Source organism: Trichosurus vulpecula, chromosome 1 (genome assembly GCF_011100635.1).
Source record: "Trichosurus vulpecula isolate mTriVul1 chromosome 1, mTriVul1.pri, whole genome shotgun sequence".
NCBI lineage: Eukaryota > Metazoa > Chordata > Mammalia > Diprotodontia > Phalangeridae > Trichosurus > Trichosurus vulpecula.
This window is the reverse complement of record NC_050573.1, coordinates 493,612,443-493,619,610: the sequence shown is the minus strand read 5'-3', so window position 1 is coordinate 493,619,610 and position 7,168 is coordinate 493,612,443.

Genomic DNA, 7,168 nt, shown 5'->3' with positions numbered 1-7,168 from the left:
CTAATAAGTGTGTCAAGTGTCTGATTTGAACTCAGGTCCTCCTGACCTCCAGGGCTGGTGCTCTACTCACTGTGCCACATAGCTGCCCCTGTTTGACCTTATTAAAACCACTAAACCTGAGTCCTGATTTTCTCTTCTGTAAAACGTGGCCAATAATAATTTTAATATTTGCCTCACAGAATTGTTTTGGAGATCAATGAGATAATGTATTTGAAGCACTTTGTAAACTGCAAAATTCTACAGGGTGTCCCTAAAGCCTGGACACATTGGAAATCTCATTAACACCTCATTAACCATTTCACCAAAGACTCTGTGTTGTTCAGCGACTTCTTTTTCTGGGGAAAAACACACATAACACACATAAACACATAAAGGAGAAGGTGTACTCAATGAAAATCACAGATGCAGCACACTTGACTGAACACATAAAGAGTGAATGTGCTAAAATTGACGGCAATGTGGAGTTATTGCATCAGGTTCACGTGAATCTTGCAAAGCGTGTCAACCTTTGCATCACAAATGACGGAAATCATATTGAAGATGTTATTTGTTAATATTCCAATTAAATAGAATGTTGAAAATTTCATTCATTTCATTTCTTGAAAATATGCATTTTTGCCTGTGTGTCCAGACTTTAGGAACACCCTGTATATACAGACATGAGCTGGATGTCACCCTAGAGATGCCCTCTGTCCCTTCATCCTCTTCCTCTTCCTCTGATTGGCTGGCTTCTCCCAGAACCTCTATTTCGAGGAGGATGCACAGGTTAGCCATGTCTTCATTCCTCTGCAAGCTGCACTTCTAACTCCCTGGACTTTATCATGCCCTCGATTGTTATCCCTCTTTTGTGAGTTGTGTTCCCTCACTGCAGTGAGTTGAGTTGAGTTCAGGGACTGTCTTTCAACTTGTATGTATATTCTCAACACTTAGAACAGTACGGCTCATAGTAAGCAATTAAATTCTTGTTGACTTGAGCTTTTTTTTTTTTCCAAATCTCCCAGGCATTTTCTATCTCTATTCAAGCAAGTCCATTCTCTTTGTTCCAGAGATAGCTGAGTCATTACAGCAATAGACCTTTGAAAATCTAAACTACTTTTTCTGGGCAATTGAATGGAGAACATTTTCATCAAATGAGTCAGTTTAATTAAACAATGTAGAAAAAGGTAAGAACAAATAGAAATGATGGAACTCAAATAGAAGAATACTGTTGGAGAGGGGGCAGGAAAGCATTTGAGAAGAGCTGTGTGTCTGAAAAATGAGACTTCTCATATAGGGGATTAATATGAGGGCTGATGATAGCATCTGGACTAATTTTCAGAGGGACACAGATCGGTCTTCTACCCAATTATTTGCAAGAGTTGCTCCCTGCTGCCATCCTATCCTTTATGGCATAGTCCCCTTCAGATCTCTATCCTGATGGAGTAACAGGTACTAGATCCTTGAAATACTCCTTTTAAAAGGTTACCAATTCCTCTTCTGAATGTCTAGGATTGCATAAATACACAGTATTTGCACAGAGCACCTAAAAGCCCATATGAAAGAGGACACTCTGAAATCAGTAGAACTGACTCTTGAAATCAGAATTCTTTTCTATTTGTACAGGATAAATTACTGGTCTGAGTGAATGAGCAAACAAATAGCCATTTACAAAACTATTAAAAAGTCATTACCATTATTATTTGTATTATTTTGACTAATGAAATAGATAATAATTTAAAAATATCCTTTAAAAACTCAGTATGGTTGTGATCATTATAAACATTATATTGTTCATTTTGTGGTTATAATTGAAGCTATATTCATAATAGTACTTCAAGATGGAGTCACTTAGGCTAAGTGGCCTTAATGGCCATAAAAACACAGGCAAAATAAATAGTTTGTACTCTTCTGCTGTTAACTCTATGTCAGAAACATAAGGCTTGCAGCTTTCTGAGTGGATGAATTCTTGACCTGCTCCAGGGAACTTGAGTTGTTCTGTGGTCTTAAATAGTTTAAGTTAGATCCTCCATTAGTTTATGGTCCAGATAAACAAACTCTCCCTTACTGAACTTTTCTTAAGTTTGGTATTGATAGGTGACCCCAAGAACTTTTCCACCATATCCGGGTCTGATTAGGAGTGCCCCCTCCTGCATCTGCCACAGATGACCTGTTTTCAACCAAGCCCATTCTTAGGGTATGTAATTTTGCCACCTGAAACCTAACTTTGAGTACATTCCCTCCCCAACACATCTCCCTCACCCTCAGACTGGGGTGAGTTTGTTGCATATGGGGACCAACCTCTGTCTGTTTATAATGCCATTGCATATGTGTGTGTATATATATATATATATATATATATATATATATATATATACACACACATATATATATATACACATATATATATATACACATATATATATATATACATATATACACACACACACACACATATATATATACATATGCCATTTGTTTGCTAGTCACATAATAATAAGTCTGTGATTGTTTCATCTTCCTGAGAACCAATTTCCTAGAAATTTTTGAACCCAGATATTTGCTTTAACCTGAGTTATGAGGTCAAATGTAGCAATGATGAATAGCTATTTGCCTGGACAGAGAATGGCACTTTATGCTGAGTACCTAGAAAAAGATTATGATTTCATTTTAAAAAATTACCCTGGTATTTGTTGTGGGAAGGCTATATCCTAGAAAAATATTTCTAAAGACTGACACATTTAGAACCTGATTAATAATAGATAGCATTTATAGGGTACTTAAAGGTTTGCAAAGCACTATATATATATGTACATATATATATACATACATATATATGTATATATATGTGAGGTATTTGTGTTTGTGTCTGTGTGTAGGGATGGATGTATATAGAAGTATACTCTCTACTTGTATTTGGATTCTCAGTGCTTAACATAGTATCTGGCCCATAGTAAGAACTTAATAAATACTTGTTGACTTGTATCACTCTCTCTCTCTCTCTCTCTCTCTCTCTCTCTCTCTCTCTTTCCCTCTGTCTCTCTGTTATATATGTTATTTGAGCCTCATAATAGGTGAAATAGGTGCTAATATTATCTTCAACGCATTTGCTGTAAAAATCTTACATTTTAGGACTCTTTCAATTTGTAACCCAAGTAGAAGCTTTATCCACTCTTCTGTTAGAACTTCTCTTGACACTTGTATAGAGTTTAGCATTTCTACATGTACTGTAAATAATAAAATATTATTTCTTTAAAAAATTCTAGATAATTCAGACTGGTATTACCTTCTATTTTAACATTTAAAAAATTAATATTATCTTTTTACAGTATAGTCGTTTCTGAATATAGGCTCCTTTACCACAATTGAAACTGCCTTCCTTATAATGAAATAAAACAGTTAAGGAAAAACAATTGATATTGTGATGTCCTCTGACATTGTATGTGACAATATGCCTCTTTACGAGCCTACCTCTCTGCCAAAAGGAGAAAGACAGATTTTTTTTATCTAATCTCCGCTCCTTTTTTTCTCTGCTATTGGAGTCCTTGACCAAAGTCTAAATAAGGGTTCTTAAACTGGGGGTGTGTGAACTTCTTTTAAAATATTTTGATAACTGTATTTAAATATAATTAATTTCCTTTATAATCACGTGTATTTTATTTTATGCATTTAAAAACATTATTTTGAGAAGGTGTCTTTGGGCTTCACGAGAATGCCAAAAGAGTCCATGATATATCAGAACACTTGATAAAAGTCATAATTGAAGGGTAAGCATAGCCTCTGATTCCAGTTTTGTGTTATTGAATTACTTCTGTGCCAGTTTCTTTCTCTTTTCCATGTAGCACCTGGGGACACTTCTCAATTCACAGAGCTACCAGCAGATGTCTACCCTAGGTTCAAGGTGCTCTGAGTCTTCCAAGCCTCTCTCCCTGATATGAATCCCCAAATCCTTTGGCACAATTCAAAGCAAAGACATTTAATTAAAGGACATAATAAGAAAATAAAAACAGGCAACTCTGCAAAGAACTATACATATGTTATCACATTCGCTTCTCACAATAACCCTGTGAGGTAGGTGCTATTATTATCCCTACTTTATAGATGAGGAAACTGAGGCTGAGAGAGGTTAAATAACTTTGCCAGATCACCCCAGTGATAAGCATCTTAGGCTAGAGACTTTCAGAGTTCTAGTCTAGTAGACTAGACTGGGGAATATCCTTCTACAGATACACACAGAAGAGTGACCTAGAGAAAGCCTTCATCACAATATGGTCTTAAGTGACCTTGGCTCAGTGTAGGCTCCACTGATTCTAGTTTGTTGCTCAAGTGAAATCTTGACCACTTCTTCGTTAGATGTTGCCATGATTTCTTGGCTTAAAGCTTTTACTAGCCCTTTCAGAAAAAAAGAGAGAAAACCCTCAATATGTTGACTCACCATTAGCCAATGCATTTGAATTGTTCTTTAAAGAGTTGTCTTAGTCCTGGTGCCTCATTTCCTCTGTGAGAGAGCATGCAGAAGCTTATGGTGAATTTCCATATACCTCTCAAAATTTCATCCTTGAAGACTAGCCTATAAGCCAAGTAATGGTTATTTGCCCAGTAAATACTAAGCAATTCTGTGGTCTGGGGTGCCCCAGTTCTCAAATCTTAAACTTTTTCCCTTTTCCCATGTAGATGAATGGGTGGGGAAAAGCTTGGGGAAGAACAAGGCCATGTGCAGGGAACAAAGCTATTGTCTCCTCTACCACCTCATCTTCATGTTGATGTTGCCCAGATTCTGGAAGGAGCTTTGTGGCACCACTTAAATCTGCAACATTTTCTTCACTTTCTTCTTCATTCCACCCTGTGTGGAACTAGATGCCTGATTATTAAATAAATGGATCTCTGATTTAAAACAACAACAACAAAAAAACCCCCAACAACTCATGTGCATATGAGTATATATACACGTGTGTGTATACAGACACACACACGCGTATATAGGGCATCTAAATGGAGCAATGGATAGAGTGCCAGGCCTGGAGTGGGGAAGATTCATCTTCCTGAGTTCAAATCTGGCCTTAGACACACTAGCTGTGTGATCCTAAGCAAGTCACTTAACCCTGTTTGCCTTGGTTTCATGATTTTTAAAAAGTTTGAGAGACATGATTTCTGGGTAATTAGTCATTTTCATTAATATGCTAGCATTTCAATTAAAGAGGTCAGTGGCATTCTCAAATGCCAAAGACCCTCGTGGTGGCATGGCTCACAGTTTATATTCCCTTGGAAAAATGGGTATTCTATTCCAGAGTGTGACAATCAACTCTGGTTGGTTAACAATGAGAAAACCAATATTACAATGAGAAGTGGGCTCACTCCAATGAGGGGCCGAGAGAGTGACATCATGTCACTTTTTGATAAAGAGATTATCTTTATACCCAGACCACCTGCAGCTTTGGGCAATCTAATCAAAGGATTTATCCTCACCCAAACCTGAGTAGAACAATGGGCTTCCCCACCTTGTAAAGCTGGGTGGGGTCTGACCAAGATTGGGGAGAGTTAATTCAATCACATTATCATTAACTTCTTTCAAGAGATTGAACTTTGAAATGAGGACTTTAGAAAAATGGGTGTCAATTGGATGGAATGGCCTCTAACCTGTGGGTGGCCAGAGTCCAACAGAACAGAGACAGGAGACTCAGGAATCAAACAGAAGTTTAATTTTAAAGTGAGGGAAATGGTTAGCAAGCAAGGACACATGTATTGGGGCCTTGCCCCTAGTTGGGGGGACACAAGGTGATGTGGGGAAGTCTCAATACTTATACCAATGACTGTGCAGTGAGCTGTGGTCCTGGCAACGGGGGCAACAGCAACACGTGACAAATTAGATTCATAGCTGTGCTTCATGACCAGAACATGGGTCCAGCGGGGGTTTGTCCAAGCTCAGAGAACACCTGGTGCCGGTCAAAGGAATACAACAATTATATGAAACAATTCTGGGATTTTGCTGTGGCTGAGATCATCCAGAGGGTGAGCACAAAGGGTTGTGGTTACACCAAGCTCAGGGCACAGCTTGCTTGCTGGGCCTTGTCTCCCAATATCTTGACAAGGGCAAGTCTGGATCTCCCCAAATAATTGGTTATTGATAATAATAATTTCTTCCATTCCCCCACTTGATTCTATTGAGAGATGCAGTCTCCTCAATAAATCATGAACTGATATGACAAACGCTTCATCAAGGGTTTCTAACTACGGGGCTTATGAGGGGAAGCAATGTGAGGGTAAAAGGGAAAGATAGACTGGTGCTTTAACAAAATCAAAGGGGGCAATCCTCTTTGATAAGCAGACCTTACAGATAACAGGCACAAAGAAAAAAGTAGACAGTAAAAATAAAATAAAATAAATAAAATTGTCCATTTAATAAAATTCTCATCTCATACAGTTGTCTGGTTCTCTGGAAATATTTGATGTAACCCTTTGGTTTGGGTGTAGTCTCTGAGAGTTTCCAGCTGACTGGCTTCTCTGGTTCAGGTCCCTTGTAGAGATCCTCTTCTCTGCTAAAAATCTCTTACAAAATTGGTCTTAACATAATTTTAATTTTACTTTGCCAACAACCAGATCAAATAGTGAAAATTAGCTTAAACTTTATGTCTCTATTACTAGAAAATCAAATTTGGAGCCTTTTAGACCAGATGATTAACAATTTCAGGTTAGCTAATTGTCATGTTGATACATCTAAGAAACTCAAATACAAACAGAAAATTAGAACCCAATTTTTATACTTGGCATTATTAATTTCTCCATCAGGAGGATGAGATTCCACTAAGGAATTAACACTTTTTATAAGAAGAACTCTAATGAAAAAATGAATTCATTCAAAAGTTGCCAGATTAGCTACAATAGAAGATTATTTATTAAATAAATTGTTCATAGCAAAACATTTTCAATTTCTAACTATGTTCAAATGAATAACACCTGGTAAAAGTGGATATCATCTAAAGGTATTTATAAGATAGACCAGGGCTTCTTAAACTTTTTCTATTCACGACCCCTTCAGTGCTGAGATAGATCACAGATCACCAATCATGATCATAGAAAGTTGCCATAAAAAATCAGGGACATAGCTGTACAATAAAGGAAAATGTTCCCTTATTTTGATGTCAGTTCCAGGTCAGAATCATGTAGATAGTCACTTGCAGTGAGCCAGGTTTAA